Source organism: Loxodonta africana, chromosome 2 (genome assembly GCF_030014295.1).
Source record: "Loxodonta africana isolate mLoxAfr1 chromosome 2, mLoxAfr1.hap2, whole genome shotgun sequence".
NCBI lineage: Eukaryota > Metazoa > Chordata > Mammalia > Proboscidea > Elephantidae > Loxodonta > Loxodonta africana.
Window position 1 is genome coordinate 180,924,583 of NC_087343.1, and position 17,518 is coordinate 180,942,100.

The window sequence follows — 17,518 nt, forward strand, 5'->3', positions numbered from 1 at the left end:
TTGATGTGAAACTTTTAGGTACCAGGTCAGCTGATCCATATGTTATAAAGACTGTCAACAATGTTATTAAAGGAAAAAAAGATCTAGAAGAATTCTGTTCACCTCACTGACTGTACATGACAGACTGCAATTAGGAGAAAAAGCCTAGACAATTTTATAGCATTTCTTTCACTTCCGCCACACACGTGTGCAAAAAGGATGTCTGATATCTCTTTATTTTCTACAAGTAGATATTTGCCTTGATTTTTTTTATTTCACATTGTGTAGAAATAGTTTTAGAGGGCAATGGTGGTAGTTCAGTGATAAAATTCTCGCCTTCTATGTGGGAGACCAGACCCATACATATCAGCACATACACCACTTGTCGGTCAGTGGAAGCTTGTGTGTTATTGTAATGCTGAACGTGTTTCAGCAGAGCTTTTCAGACTAAGACGTGCTAGGAAAAAAGGCCTGGGGATCTACTTACGAAAATCAGCCAAAAGAAACACTACAGATCACAATGGTCCAATCCTGTTGTGTACCGGGTCCCCATGAGTCAGAGGTGGACTGGACAGCAGCTAACAACAACAGAAATAGTTCTAAGGATCTGTCATTTTAATTAATTTTAACACGTTACCATATGTCCACCAGGCGCTCCTTGGAAACTCTATGGGGCAGTTCTGCTCAGCCCTGTAGGGTCGCTAAGAGTCGGAATCTACTCGATGGCAACTTTTTTTTTTTTTTAATATGTCTTAGTTATCTCGTTCTGCCATAACACAGATACCACGAGTGGATGGCTTTAACAAAGAGAAATTTATTTTCTCATAACTCATAATCTAGTAGATTACAAATCCAAATTCAGGGCATCGGCTCTAGCGGAAGGCTTTCTTTCTCTGCCCTCTCTGGGGAAGGTACTTGTCCTCAATCTTCCCCTGGTCGAGGAGCTTCTCAGGCTCAGGGACCCCGTGTCCAAAGGACGCACTTTGCTCCAAGTGCTGCTTTCTTGGTGGTATGAGATCCCCAACTCTCTGCGTGCTTCTCTTTCCTTTTTCTCTTGAGAAGCAAAAGGCGGTGCAGGCCACACCCCCAGGGAAACTCCCTTACCTTGAATCAGGGAGCAGACCTGAGTTAGTGTGGTGTTACAATCCCACCTTAATCGTCTCAACATAAAATTATGATCACAAAATGGAGGACAACCACACAATACTGGGAAGGATGGCCTAACCAAGTTGATACACACATTTTTAGGGGGACATAATTCAATCCATGACACCATATAAGAAAACAATTAGCATATAGTAAATTCATGTTTTAATATGCCTTTTCTCCACTAGGAGAAAGTTCCAGTGAATATAGTCTAAAGATCACCTTATATTGAGTTCTTTTGGGGGTGGCAATAAACAGCTATTTTCTGCCAGTTTAAAAAACCTGCCTCAAGGAAATGAATTGCCCAAGGCCTCAGGCTTGAGGGAGGCTGTAAGGATTCCTGGAAACACATTTTTGTCTTGGTAGAGAGTGATACTCTTGCACAGGACTTGAATCTCTGGTCTGCAGTAGGTGATAAGTGATCTAGAGCCTTAAGGGAGGTGATTCGTCACTGAATGTCAAAAGCAACTCTTCAAAGGGACTAGCAGGTGAAATGGAAAGAAATCATCTGGTGTGATGTTCTTTGTTCTGAAGGATGCTAAATGAGCAGTTGTTCTAAAATGGAGTTGTGGGTTTCAGACTGGTTTTATGTCTCACCTTGAGTCTTAGTGAAACATGCCACGATGGTGATGTTTTCATCCCCTGGGAAGAGAATAATGAGAAAGTTTTTAGTTATTACCTCTTTTTCAGGGATGGATTTTTAGGGAGATTGATTTTGCCAATGCTGTTATTTTTGCTTTTATCTTCATAGAAAGTAACGTGGCGGCAAATGTCTGAAGAAGGAGTGTAACAATTTGGCTCTTATTGCATATAATATTTCTTTCTAAGGTAGCTTAGTACATTTTATATCTTAGGGAAAAATCAAGATTAGAGGAACAACGGATGCCATTTTCTTCTATTCATTCGTATTGATAATTGCAGAAGTGTGTTGATACATCAATAACCACATAACAGTAATTTCATTAACCTTTTTCATTAACAGTATACAAAATAAGAGTCTTTTGTTTGTTGATGGATAAATGACTGTTCAAAAGATGTAGTTTAGTTGGGAGGATGTGTAGTTATTACTGATAATAAAAATCTCTCTACTATCGTATTAGGAATACCAGGAATTCCATCATTAGTGGTACATTTATTTGCATTCTTTAATATTTTTTACAGGTCGTTTCTTAAGGTGCAATTAGAGCAATAATACACACTGAGAACATTTTCCTTTAAAGTACCAAGAGTACAGACCACGATGGAAAGATAACGATTACAAATTTTATGGTGGATCAGATATGCCAGTGACAAGTTCCTTTTTATAATTTTGCCTTTATTCTTCACTGCACTTGTAATAAAGTAGAAGTATATATATTTTAATTTATCAGCACCTCAATTATAAAGATACTCCATTTTAGGTGTACATTTTGATGACTATTCCTCTAATTATCAATGGTTTGGCAATGGACCCTAGTAGTTTTACTATTAAAAAATAACAAATTATTTGAGAATTACACCTGGGATATTGTGAGGAATATATTCTCCATAAGAAGACACATATTGTTTTTTAAGGGTGTCTATTTTTTTTTTTTTATGCTATGAAGATCAAAAATCAACCTGTGGTTGAAAGAAGCAACATCCAACGTGAATAAGCAAAGTTTTTCTTTTTTGCCTGCCTTTGGTACTAAGGTACCAAGGGTAGAGAGGAGAAAAAAGTCTATTTTTTTTTGGTATTAAATATTTCTTTGGCAAAAAAAAAATCAGGAATTTAAAGAAAAGTAGAAAATAGAAGTATTAAGATTATCTCTTTAAAAAAATGTTCAACCAAATTAAAACAAAAAGTAGACACTGGGCATAAATTTCCTACAATCCTGGGCCAAGTCTTGAGGCTATAAATTATGCAAGTAGCCATATAACAAAGCAGCGTGAAGTCCAGGTATGTTTACAAAGGAAAAGTCACACCAGGCTCTGGCAACTTGAACCTCATTTCTACTGAGCCCCAAATGACTGATGAAAGATGATTGCTGGAGAGTATTATTTCTTTATCTTTAAAAAGGGACATATTGTGTAGCAGTGCTTGAGATTCAAAACCTATTCTGGGTAAGCGGGCCAGATCTTATTATGCCATTCAGACTACCTCCAGCAGAGTGCCCAGTCCTGGTTTGTCAGCTCCCCAAGCAGATTGTCCCAGTAGGGCACGTATCTGATTATGGCAAATGTAATCATTGCTTCCAAGGGGCTGTGAAATTTGACAAACTGTATGATGCAATGGTCATTACTGAAGGGGGTGGTTTGACTGCAAGCTGTTTTTATGATTTCCATAATTTGTTTTTGTTCCATGCTTCTGAAACAACTTAAAACCTACCTGCTTCTTCCCCACCCCTCCCCACCATGGTGAGTACTAAACTATGCGCAAGCTCTTCTCAGCCCTCACCTTTTTCTTTTTCCTTTTCTTTCTTTCTTTCTTTCCTTCCTTCCTTCCTTTCTCCCTCCCTCCCTCCCTCCTTTCCTCCTTTCCTTCCTCCTTCTTTCCTCCCTCTTTTTCTTTGTTTCTTGAGAAAGAGAGGAGGAGAAACAGAAACGAAAGATTCCTTTTCAAGGGAAAGGATGATTAATTAATATTGCATGCTGCAAGTTTAGCACAGGAGCACTCACCGAATAGAACTGATTAACTTTAATACTGTAACAGTTCATCAAGAAACCAGAATGTTTCATTTCCCTTTGCTTGAGTATCCCTTAACTAATTTTCTATTATTTCAATTTAATAAGAAATATCCATCTTAAGCAACCTTTTGCTTTCCTCTCTCTCCTCAAGTTCTTAGACTGCATGTTGAAGATGATAATATATTACAATCAATTTTATGCATATTTTGTACTAGAATAATCTCACATGACTGTGGAATAAGCTTATTTTGTTTTTCTCACTCAGGAAGAGCGGATCCTGGCAGATTCTTAATAATATTTAAGTTGAGCAGAATTACAGGGTATTTATTTTTAGGGATATGTAAATGTTAAAAATGGAAACGAGTCTTGTGTATTTATAAACATTAACAATATTTATAATTGGCTAGCAAGGACTGTATCAAAGCCTCAATTGTGCTCATAAAGATATCAGAGCAAAAAGAAAATAGCCTTGTGTTTGAGTTTTATGCTTATGCTGATCAGCATTCTCAATCATCATGTAGGTTATGAAATAATTTTAAATTCCTTTTGTCTGGGCTCTTATTTATAAGTATAGACTTCATTTTGCTGTTTCCTGTCAAAGTAACTTACAGCCTTGTTGTAATATAGTAAACACCCCAACTGCCTCAGAGGCAAGTCAGTTGCCCTGATAAGATATTAAGCAACACGACATAACACGTTTGGCAAACCCTTCCAACTGTCAAGACTCTTGTACTGCATCAAAAATGAGGACCACACAGCAATTGTGTTATTAATGATGAAGAATAAAATTGCAATTGCTGAAACATAAAATACTTTTATATCTTCAGGAAACATTCCTCAGGAAGAAATGATAGTAAATTTCCATTAGAGAATAAATCCCACACTATAAAAGTGGTCATTCTAAAATGGAAATACACGTAGCACGACTGCTACTTTATATAATATAGCCATATGTTTGAGGGTTTGCCTAGACATCAAAGAGATAGCAGGTTTCAGAAGGGTGCTGCTGTGAATAAGATATAAGTCAAGGGGTGTTGGATACATTTTAGATTTTCTATGCCAGGGCAAAGTTTGGAAAACAATTTCCTAATAGTCTATCAAATTGAAAGTAATAGGTTTGATAAACAATGGGTTTAAAGTCACTTTGACTTTGAAATGCAGGCACACGGGTTACTATTTTTTTCTCGAGCTTTTCTCTCTGACTACAATGGCCACTGTTTGGAAAGTTCATAGCCAAGGAGTGACTTCTTTGCTTTTGTTTTGTTTGTATGTATGTATTTATATATATATATTTTTTTATTTATATACTTACTTACAGAGGAGGTGTTGTATCTTTGAGTAAATAAAGAGGCCGGCATCAAGTCAAATAAAAATCACCTCATAAATTAGACAAAAATGTCATGTGTCCTTCAAATTCTATTAACTGAGTTCCTTTACAGCAGGGTTTCTCCACACCTCAGCACTACTGACAGCTTAGACCAGATAAGATATTCTTGTGGGTCTTGTAGTTAAGCATCAACCCTGGCCTCTGCCCAATACAAACAACAATAGATAGTTAAAAAAAAAAAAAAGCCATTGCTGTTGAGTCGATTGCAACTCATGGCTACCCCCACGTGTGCCAGAGTAGAACTGTGCTCCATAAGGTTTTCCTTTTTTTTCCTCCCCCCATAGGGTTGGTTTTCAGTGGCTGTGACCTTTCAAAAGTAGATCACCAGGCCTTTTTTCCAAGGTGCCTCTGGGTGAACTTGAACCTCCAACTTTTCTATTAGTATCTGGGCATTTAACCATTTGCTCCATCCAAAAGACTCCACTAGGCCTTAAAAGCCTGTGAATGGCCATCTAAGATGCTCCACTGGTCCCACCCCTTCAGGAGCAAGGAAGAATGAAGAAAATTAAACATACAAGGGAAAGATTAGCCCAAAGAACTAATGGACCACATCTACCACAGCCTCCACCGGTAAAGCTATATGGTGGCTGGCTACCACCACTGACGGCTCTGACAGGATCACAGTAGAGGGTCCTGGACAAAGCTGGAGAAAAAATGGAGAACAAAATGCTAACTCAGAAAAAAAAGACCAGACTTACTGGCCTGACGGACTGGAGAAACTCTGAGAGTATTGAGAGTATTATCCCAGATACCCTTTTAGCTCAGTAATTGTCATTCCCGAGGCTCACCCTTCAGCCAAAGATTAGACAGGCCCATAAATCAAAACTAAAGTGGCACAACAGCCCAGGAGCAAGGACTAGTAGGCAGGAGGGACAGGAAAGCTGGTAACAGGGAACCTAAGGTTGAGAAGGGAGAGTGTTGACATGTAGTGGGGTTGCTAACCAATGTCATAAAACAGTATCTGTACAGTTTAATGAGAAACTAGTTTGTTCTGTAAACCTTCATCTAAATTACAATTAAAAAAAAAAAAAAAAAGGACTCCACTATGTCTAGTAGCATTCCCCAATCCTGACAAGAAAAAATATCTCTAGATTCTGCCAGATGCCTTTTGCAGGCAAAAGTGCCCCCAGCTGAGAACCACTGCTTTAGAGAAGTCAACACCACTAAATTTTGAAGGATTACGAGAAGCAATTTTATTCTTTGTATTTTTTGTTTTACAATCTTAACAAAATTTTATGAAATATAGGATTAATTAGGGACACGGATTGAGGATACAAAATATGAACTGGGTCCAGTCACTCCCGTGTTTAAAGTCCTTCAGTAGCTACTCATATCATAAAATAAAACTCACCCATTTTTTTAAAATAATTTTTGTTGTGCTTTAAGTGAAAGTTTACAAATCAAGTCAGTCTCTCACACAAAAACTTATATACACCTTGCTACATGCTCCCAATTACTCTCTCCCTAATGACACAGCCTGCTCCCTCCCTCCACTCTCTCTTTTTATGTCCATTTCGTAAGCTTCTAACCCCCTCTACCCTGTCATGTCCCCTCCAGGCAGGAGATGCCAACATAGTCTCAAGTGTCCACCTGATTCAAGAAGCTCACTCCTCAGCAGCATCCCTCTCCAACACATTGTCCAGTCCAATCCATGTCTGAACAGTTGGCTTTGGGAATGGTTCCTGTCCTGGGCCAACAGAAGGTCTGGAAACCATGACCACTGGGGTCCTTCTAGTCTCAATCAGACCATTAAGTCTGGTCTTTTTATGACAATTTGGGGTCTGCATCCCACTGTTCTCCTCCTCCCTCAGGGGTTCTCTGTTGTGTTCCCTGTCAAGGCAGTCATCAGTTGAAGCCAGGCACCATCTAGTTCTTCTGGTCTCAGGATGATGTAGCCTGTGCTTCATATGGCCCTTTCTGTCTCTTGTGCTCATAATTACCTTGTGTCCTTGGTGTTCTTCATTCTCCTTTGATCCAGGTGGGTTGAGACTCATTGATGCATCTTAGATGGCTGCTTGCTAGCATTTAAGACCCCAGACGCCACTCTTCAAAGTGGGACGCAGAATGTTTTCTTAATAGATTTTATTATGCCAATTGACTTAGATGTCCCCTGAAACCATGGTCCCCAAACCCCTCCCCCTGCTACACTGGCCTTCGAAGCATTCAGCTTATTCAGGAAATTTCTTTGCTTTTGGTTTAGTCCTGTTGTGCTGACCTTCCCTGTGTTGTGTGTTGCCTTTCCCTTCACCTAAAGTAGTTCTTATCTACTATCTAAATAGTGAATATCTCTCTCCCACCTTACCTCCCTCCCCCCTCTCGTAACCACAAAAGAATGTTTTCTTCGCAGTTTAAACTATTTCTCAAGTTCTTATAATAATGGTCTTATACAATATTTGTCCTTTTGCAACTGACTAATTTCACTGAACGTAATGCCTTCCAGGTTCCTCCATGTTATGAAATGTTTCACAGGTTCCTCACTGTTCTTTAACAATGCGTAGTATTCCATTGTGTGAATATACCATAATTTATTTATCCATTCATCTGTTGATGGGCACCTTGGTTGCCTCCATCTTTTTGCTATTGTAAACAGTGGTGCAATAAACATGAAGTGTGCATGTATCTGTCCATGTAAAGGCTCTTTTTTCTCTAGCATATATTCCAAGGAGTGGGATTGCTGGATCACATGGTAGTTCTATTTCTAGCTTTTTAAAGAAGTGCCAAATCAATTTCCAAAGTGGTTGTACCATTTTACATTCCCACCAGAAGTGTACAAGTGTTCCAATCTCTCGACAGCCTCTCCAACATTTATTATTTTGTGTTTTTTGGATTAATGCCAGCCTTGTTGGAGTGAGATAAAATCTCATTGTAGTTTTTTTTTTTTTTTAAATAATTTTTATTGTGCTTTAAGTGAAAGTTTACAAATCAAGTCAGTCTCTCACATATAAACTTACATACACCTTACTACATACTCCCACTTACTCTCCCCATAATGAGTCAGCCTGCTCCCTTCTTCCAGTCTCTCCTTTCATGACCATTTTGCCAGTTTCTAACCTCCTCTACCCTCCCATCTCCCCTCCAGACAGGAGATGCCACCATAGTCTCAGGTGTCCACGTGACGCAAGTAGCTCTCGCCTCATCAGCATCTCTCTCCAACCCATTGTACCGTCCAATCCGTGTCTGATGAGTTGGCTTCAGGAATGGTTCCTGTCCTGGGCCAGCAGAAGGTTTGGGGACCATGACCGCTGGGATTCATCTAGTCTTAGTTAGACCATTAAGTCTCATCTTTTTATGAGATTTGGAGCCTGCACCCCACTGTTCTCCTGCTCCCTCAGGAGTTTTCTGTTGTGTTCCCTGTCAGGGCAGTCATCGGTTGTGGCCAGGTACCATCTAGTTCTTCTGGTGTCAGGATGATGTAGTCTCTAGTTCATGTAGGCCTTTCTGTCTCTTGGTCTCATAATTACCTTGTGACCTTGGTGTTCTTCATTCTCCTTTGATCCAGGTGGGTTGAGACTCATTGATGCATCTTAGATGGCTGCTTGCTAGCATTTAAGACCCCAGACGCCATTTTTAAAGTGGGATGCAGAATGTTTTCTTAATAGAATTTCTTTTGTGAATTTGACTCAGATGTCCCCTGAAGCCATAGTCCCTAAACCCCCGCCCCTGCTCCGCTGACCTTCGAAGCATTCAGTTTCTTCAGGAAACTTCTTTGCTTTTGGTCCAGTCCAGTTGTGCTCCCTGTATTGAGTGTTGTCCCTCCCTTCACCTAAAGTAGTTCTTATCTATTATCTAGTTAGTGAACACCCCTTTCCCACTCTCCCTCCCTCCCACCTCTCCTAACCACAAAAGCACGTGTTCTTCTCAGTTTACCTATTTCTCAAGTTCTTATAATAGTGGTCCTATACAATATTTGTCCTTTTGCATCTGGCTAATTTCACCCAGCATAATGTCTTCCAGGTTCCTCTATGTTATGAAATGTTTCACATATTTATCACTATTTTTTGTCGATGCGTAGTATTCCATTGTGTGAATATACCATAATTTATTTATCCATTTATCTGTTGATAGGCACCTTGGTTGCTTCCAGCTTTTTGCTATTGTGAACAGTACTGCAGTAAACATGGGTGTGCATATATCTGTTCATGTAAAGACTCTTATTTCTCTAGGATATAGTCCAAGGAGTGGGATTGCTGGATCGTATGGTAGTTCTATTTATAGCTTTTTAAGGAAGCGCCAAATGAATTACCAGAGTGGTTGTACCATTTTACATTCCCACCAGCAGTGTATAAGTGTTCTAATCTTTCCACAGCCTCTCCAACATTTATTATTTTGTGTTTTTTGGATTCATACCAGCCTTGTTGGAGTGAGATGAAATCTCATTGTAGTTTTGATTTGCATTTTTTTTAATGGCTAATGATCGTGAGCATTTCCTCATGTATCTGTCAGCTACCTGAATGTCTTCTTTAGTGAAGTGTCTGTTCATTTCTTTTGCCCATTTTTTAATTGGGTTATTTGTCTTTTTGTAGTTGAGATTTTAGAGATCAGGTGCTGATAGGAAATGTCATAGTTAAACACTTTTCCCAGTCTGTAGGTAGTCTTTTTACTCTTTTGGTGGAGTATTTGGATGAGCATAGGTGTTTGATTTTTAGGAGCTCCTAGTTATCTAGTTTTTTTTCTGCATTCTTAATATTGTTTTATGTACTGTTTATGCCATGTATTAGGGCTCCTAACTTTGTCCTTATTTTTTTTTCCATAATATTTATCATTTTTTATTTTATATTTACGTCTTTGATCCATTTTGAGCTCGTTTTTGTGCATGGAGTTAGGTATGGGTCTTGTTTCATTTTTTTTGCAGATGGATATCCAATTATGCCAGCACCATTTGTTAAAAAGACTGTCTTTTCCCCATTTAACTGTTTTGGGGCCTTTGTCAAGTATCATCCGCTCATATGTGGATGGGTTTATGTCTGGATTCTCAATTCTGTTCCCTTGGTCTATGTACCTGTTGTACCAGCACCAAACTGTTTTGACTACTGTGGCGGTATAATAGATTCTAAAATCAGGTAAAGTAAGGCCTCCCACTTTGTTCTTCTTTTTCAGTAATGCTTTCCTTATCTGGGGCCTCTTTCCCTTCCATATGAAGTTGGTGATTTGTTTCTCCATCTCATTAAAGAATGTTGTTGGAATTTGAATTGGAATTGCATTAAATGTATAGATTGCTTTTGGTAGAATAGTCATTTTTATAATGTTAAGTCTCCTTATCCCTGAGCAAGGTATGTTCTTCCACTTATCTAGGTCTCTTTTGTTTTCTTGAAGAAGAGTATTATAGTTTTCTTTGAAAACTCACCCATTTTTACCATGGTCTGTATATATAAAGCTTTTCACTGCCTGACTTTTGTTGGCTATTCTTACTTCACCCTTTACCATTTGCTCCTTGCTCACTCTAGCCACCAGGTTTCTGTCTGGTCCTTGATCATCCCAAGCTTTTTCCTGCCTTAGGGTCTTTGCACAGCTATTCTTTCTGTCTAGAATGTTCTTTGCCCAGGTTTTGTACAGGTCCTTCCTTCTTGCCATTTAGGTTTTAGTTCAAATTGACCTCTTCAGAAAAGACTTTCTGACCACTCTATCTAGATAGCAAATTCTAATTCACACCACTTTCTTATTCTTCATAGCATTAACATTACCTGAAATTATATGATTTATTTGTTTATTGCTTTTCTATCTTCTCCTCCCCATCCACTTGCACTTCTCTTGAATATAAGCTCTACAATGACAGGAGTCATGTCTATCTTGCTCACTGTATTATCCCCAGGACCGAGAATATGCCCGACATAGAGTTAACAATTCATCCATATATGTTTACAGGAGTTTATTTAAGAAATATTTAGATTTGCTTTTTAGGTTTATTATTACTGAACTTGCATGACCTCCTTCTCTTTCTGAATACTACTATTTTCTACCCTAGGCATCCCTGGAAAGATGAAGAAGTAGAATAATCCAAACACTAACCTGTCAGAAATATATATGTATCACTTTATCCCTAAGGAGTTATTGAAAACTAAGAGAGAGGCTTTAAATATACAAATCCTATTCTTTTTCAAAACCACATGCTTCCAATACCTTTGCGAACATGTCATCTGAGATTTCAGATTTAAACGAATAATAATTTTACCTCCTTCCTACTCTTATTTTCCAGATATGGAAGCATTTTAAGAATGTCCAGATTCAAAGTATATTACTGATACCAAAAGTACTTGCAAAGCAGTGTAATAGATAAGAGTTCCACAGAACTAGATTTTATTTGACAGTCCTGAGACTTTTTTCAATGACTGCACAAAAACGTTAAATAGAGACGGCCTAGGGATAAGCATTGAATCAATATGCATCAGTAAGCTTGTGCAATCAATTTTTTTGCTTCTCAGATACATAAAAATTGATGTAACCAATGCTGTGTAACTCCTATTAATTGCCCACAGTGACAGAGAATTTATCAATTACTTATTGACTTCTTCAAAACCATAGGGAAATTGTAGTAGCTCCAAGGTTAAGTGTGTAATATAAAAGCCTTCTCTAGCCGAATGAAGGTACAACTGGAAGCCAAACAGATTTTATGTATCTAAAAAAAAAAAAAAAAAAAAAAAACTGCAAAAAATGAATATCTCTATCTTTGGGTTCACATATGCATACCTCTCCCCCCACTCATGTTTCGCCACAGACATTAGTGATCTCAGGGGTGTTTATTTGGTAAAATTTATGATAGAATCCCTGCTAATGTCAGTTTGTCATACCGTGGTGGCTTGCTTGTTGTTATGACGCTGGAAGCTATGTTACCGATATTTCAAATACCATGGTGGACAGGTTTCAGTGGAGCTTCAAGACTAAGGCAAAATACAAAGAAAGGCCTGGCAATCTACCTCTGAAAATTAACCAGTGAAAACTCTATGAATCAGAACAGCATGTTGTCCAAATGGACTCAAACATTCCAACAATCATGAAGATGGTGCAGGACTTGGCAACGTTTTCTTCTGCTATTTTTTACATAGAGTTGCCATCAGATGGAGCCAGCTTCATGTCAGCTGACAACATCCTCAACAAGTATTGTGCTAAGCAAAAGACAAAAAAAAAATAAGACTTGTGCAATTATTATTAGATAATATCAGACAAAGAAACTATTTGAATGTGCTTTCCATGTTGGCTTTTATACTCTTTTAAATTAATGTAATTGTTCATTGGGCGCATTGATGCCCAAAATGAATTAACAAGCCTAGAGATGTTACTGATTGAAGTAGAGATGAGGCTTACAATTTTATATTTAGTGAAAGACTCCAAATCATGTCCTATAAAATCTCAACACTTTGATCATAAACTTAATAGCAAATCCGTTGCCATCCAGTTGATTCTGACTCATGGTGACCCCATGTGTTACAGAGTAAAACTGGTCCATAGGGTTTTCTTGGCTGTAATCTTTACAGAAGCAGACTATCAGGGTTTCTTCCACAGAGCCACTGGCTGGGTCTGAACAGCCAACCTTAAGGTTAGTAGTTGAGAGTAATCCCTGGAGGCAATGGCTTGATATGTAGGCTAAAATTAATTTTCGGGATCCTAGTGATGTGGTGGTTAAGAGCTACGGCTGCTAACCAAAAGGGTGGCAGTTTGAATCTGTCAGGCGCTCCTTAGAAACCATATAGGGCATTTCTACTCTGTCCTATAGGGTCGCTATGAGTTGGAATTGACACGACGGCAATGGGTTTTTTTTTTTGTAGGAAACTTGACCAATTAGATTAATTTAAAAGAGTGTTGAACAAAATTTCATTTAAAGAATTGTAAAATGCAGAAGAGAGGTACGTTGTTTGTCTAGTAAAAGCTGACATAAAAAGCAAAATTTTGTCTCTAGATGCATTGAAATATGGCACTTACCAAATTGCATATTTAGCTTCGAGAAGTTGGAGATGTCCTTAAGTTTTGGTTGCAAGAAGGAATAGAACAACAGTAACAGTAAAATAATAAAGATAATTAATATGATCCCAAAATAATTTTTGTTGTAAATGGATAAGCAAATAATTTTGGAATGTTATCTATTTTTATCTACAAATGCTATTTTATACTATAACTATGCTAAAGACAAATTCCTCGTTTGGAACAGGTATTACTTAAGGGAAAATCTCACTAAGAAAAAGTGAGATAAATCAATCACAAAAGGACAAATACTGTATGAAACCACTATCATAAAAACTCAAGTTAAATTTTACACACAGAAAGAAACAACCTTTGATGGTTACAAGGGAGGGGGGGGCAGGGAGGGAAAAACACTAAATACACAACAGATAAGTTGTAACTTTGATGAAGGGTAAGACAGTACACAATGCTAGGGAAGTCAGAACAACATGACAAAGGCAAGATCATGAAAGCTTCGTAGACACATCCAAACTCCCTGAGGGACCAAATTACTGGGCTGAGGGCTGGGGACCATTGTCTTATGGAACATCTAGCTTAATTGGCATAACATAGTTTATAAAGAAAATGTCCTGCATTCAACTTTGGTGAGTAGCATCTCGGGCCTTAAAAGCTTGTGACTGGCCATCTAAGATACTTCACTGGTCTCTCCCTGTCTGGAGCAAGGAGAATGAAGAAAACCAAAGACACAAAGGAAAGATTAGTCTAAAGGACTAATGGACCACGACTAACACAGCTTCCACCAGACTGAGTCCAGCACAACTACATGGTGCCCAGCTACCACCATTGACTGTTCTGGCAGGGATCACAATAGAGGGTCCTGGACAGAGCAGGAGAAAAATGTAGAATAAAATTCTAACTCATAAAAAAAAAAAAAAAAACCACACGTATTGTTCTGACAGAGATTGGAGAAACCCTGAAGAACATGGCCCCCAGAGACTGTTTTAACTCAGCACTGTAGTCACTCCTGGGGTTCACCCTTCAGCCACTGATTAAACAAGTCCATAAAACAAAATGAGACTAAATGGGCACACCAGCCCAGGGGCAAGGACGAGAAGGCAAGCGGGGACAGGACAGCTGGTAACGAGGAATCCAAGGTCAGGAAGGGTAGAATGTCATCAAGTGGTTGGCTACAAATGTTACAAAAGAATATGTGTATTAATTGTTTAATGAGAAACTAATTTGCTCTGTAAACCTCCATCTAAAGTACAATAAAAAATAATTTTAAAAAAAGCAGATTTTTTTTTTTGCTGTTATTTTTACAACCATTGCTACCACCTTCCCCATTGAACTACATATTCATGAAGTGACTTTTGCAATGTATTATCTGAGTTAGTAAAGTATCTTTTCCTCACCATTGTTGGTTTAAGAGACATTTCCAAATGCTTTTTTTCTTTCATCAGAAGACAGGCAAGAAGGCATCCTTCATAATTCTCTGTCTAGCTGATCTTCCTGTTTTTATTTATGGCTTCTTTGGAACATGCCTTTGAGGTACTAAATCCATTTAATATATTTGCTATGGATGCACGGTAACACCTTGCTAAATAAGACAGTCGGGCTCTTACCATTTGCCCATTTTTCACGCCTTCTAGTGTATATAGTCTAAATTTCACAAACTGATTGAAAAGTAATCCTTAGTAAAATGAATTTAATGGTAACAAATTATAACTGTGGCACTCATATAACACTAAAAATCACCAACACTTACATTTGGGGTCCAGGATGTATAATATATTCAAGATGAAATTAAAAACAGATAGTTCAATGCACAGTTAATTGGTGATAAATGAAACACATACTGTAGCTGGAAACCATTGATTAAATTTGTGCTTAAAGGTGAGATGAAGCTGGAGTTAAATTTGAGTTACTCAGGAGAAAAAATCCTTTTGTTTAAGTCTTTGGAACATCAAATAAATACGATAGTGCAATCAGTAATTTAAAACAGCGTCAATAATAAATGCAGTAAACAAAGGGAAAATAACCAAATCTAGTCCAGTCATTAGATGATTCAAAGTAAACAGTTTTATAAAGAAAAAAAAAAAAGAAAGAAAGATAAACATGTAGATGTTGCCAATGGTTTCAACGAAATGTCATGATTGATTCTGCCCTCTTGTTATTGGAATGTGTGATTAGAAAATGAGTAGGCCACAGAAAGTTAAAACTAAACGCATGGTCCTCAAAACGCAGAATGCCTTGAAAAGTGCTTTTGCATAAGGAATTTTCTGTAGCTTTTTCTGTAATTTTTGTTTCCTATTGTTCTTTCACTATCTTTAAAAATAAGTTAATTTTAGTAATCTACGTAATGGAATTCTAATCTTATTCTGAAACAAATAATTTTCCATGACAATATGCCATTATCCATGTTAGTAATGAACTACTTAAATCACTACACATTACATGGAATTCTTGCAGGTTTTTCTAATTAATTTCTATTTTGTAGATCCAGTCAACAGCTGTGATAGTAAGTGGTGGATATTCTTGGTCTTTTGTTTCAGAAAATAATACACGCGTTAACTGCGTTACCTGGTCTTTATATAGGTTTACTATGTAATTTGTCATAGAAACTGGGCCACTTTTTAAGAGTAAAAAGGGGGCACTATTAATAACTACTACCACCTGTCTGGAGCCCTGGTGGTACAGTGGTTAAGAGCACACCAGCTAACCAAAAGATCAGCAGTTCAAATCCACCAGCCACTCCTTGAAAATTCTATGGGGCAGTTCTGTTTGTCCTATAGGGTTGCCATGAGTCGGAATCAACTTGACAGCAATGACTTTTGGTTTCTTACCGCATGTCTGTCAATTTGCCATACTATGGTAGCTTGCATGTTGCTATGATGCTGCAAGCTATGCCACCAATATTTCTAATACCAGCAGGTCACCCACGGTGGACACATTTCAGTGGAGCTTTCAAACTAAGATGAAGAAGAAAGGCCTGGAGGTTAACTTCTGAAAACTAGACAATAAAGACCTATGGATCACAATGGAATATTATCTGATATAGTGCTGGAAAATGAGATCCCTAGGTTGGAAGGCACTCAAAATACATAGTGGTCACAGCAATGGACTCTAGCATACTGATGATTGTGAAGATGGAGCAGGACCTGTCAATCTTTTGTTCTGTTGTACATTGGGTCACCATGAGCCTGAGTTAACACAACAGCAACTTTAATAAATATGCCTGAAAATAGGTATGGACTGGATTTCAGACAAACAGGGACATATGGTTACTCTGTGTATGGAGATTTTGTTTCCAACAAAAACCAGTATTTGATTTGTCCATACTCAAATCAACCGAAATATTCATCAACTATAGAATAAGTGAGTTGTATTGTATTTATACAATAGGATGCTACACATCAAAGAAAAAAGAATGAACTACAGCTACAAGCAATGACATGGATAAAACTCAGACATAATGCTGAATTAAAGATGCTAGGTTGTATTTACATAATATTCAAAAATTGGCAAAACTAATATATGGTGATAAAGATCAGAATAATGATTTCCTTTGGTGGAGTATAAATAGGGAGAAGGTAGAAGGAAGACTTCTGAGGTCCTAGCAAGCTTGATCTGGCTGGTAATTTTATATTTATACATAGGCTTTATACTGAATGTAAATTATATCTCAAAAAAGTTAAATGTAGGGAAAGGGTGGTATTCCCAGGCATTGCAGAGAGCTGTTAGCAAAATAAGGCTAATGGATGCTGGGCAGACAGAAATAAAACAAATGTTTACTAGCTGTACCCTCTGTTGGGTGAAATTCCCACATGTACTTTTCAACCAGTTTTAAACTTTGTAGTCAAAGATGCTCCCTATTCTTCAATGAATTTAGCTTTATTCTTTCCCATATTTATGAATTTGCTCATGCTGAATTCTCTTTTAAATAGCCTTTCTCTCAGTAATAGTCCATCAAAATCTCCCTCATTCTTGAAGAACCCAGCTCAAATACCTCCTTTATGACTTCTCCCTAAATCGCATCTAGAGACATTTCTGTTTTTCATTTTGTACCTATATTGGTCAGGGTTCTTCAGAGAAATGGAACTAATAGGATATATATGATATACAGTATACCTAATAGAGAAGAGATTTATTTTTAAGAACTGGCTCACATGATTGCGGGGGCTGGCAGGCTGGAAACTCAGCAGGAATTGACAATAAAGTCTTCAGCAAGAATTTCTTCCTTTCAGAAGGCCTTCCAACTGAGTGGATGAGGCCTACGCATATTATCAAGGGTGACCTCATTTACTTAAAGTCAACTCATTGCAAATGCTAAACATATCTACAAAATACCTGCACAGTAATATCAGGATTAGGCCTAGCCAAGGTGATACATAAAACTAACCATCACAGTACCCAAATTTGACCCATTTTTCTTTTCTCCAGTCTTTTAATTACCCATTCAACACACAC

General features: G+C 37.8%; 1 long non-coding RNA gene across 1 annotated transcript in view; it reads left to right on the forward strand.

Annotated features, from left to right (window-relative positions):
- Positions 1–17,518, forward strand: part of LOC135230460 (uncharacterized) — a 283,687-nt gene that overhangs the window by 171,453 nt on the left and 94,716 nt on the right. The window lies entirely within an intron of this gene.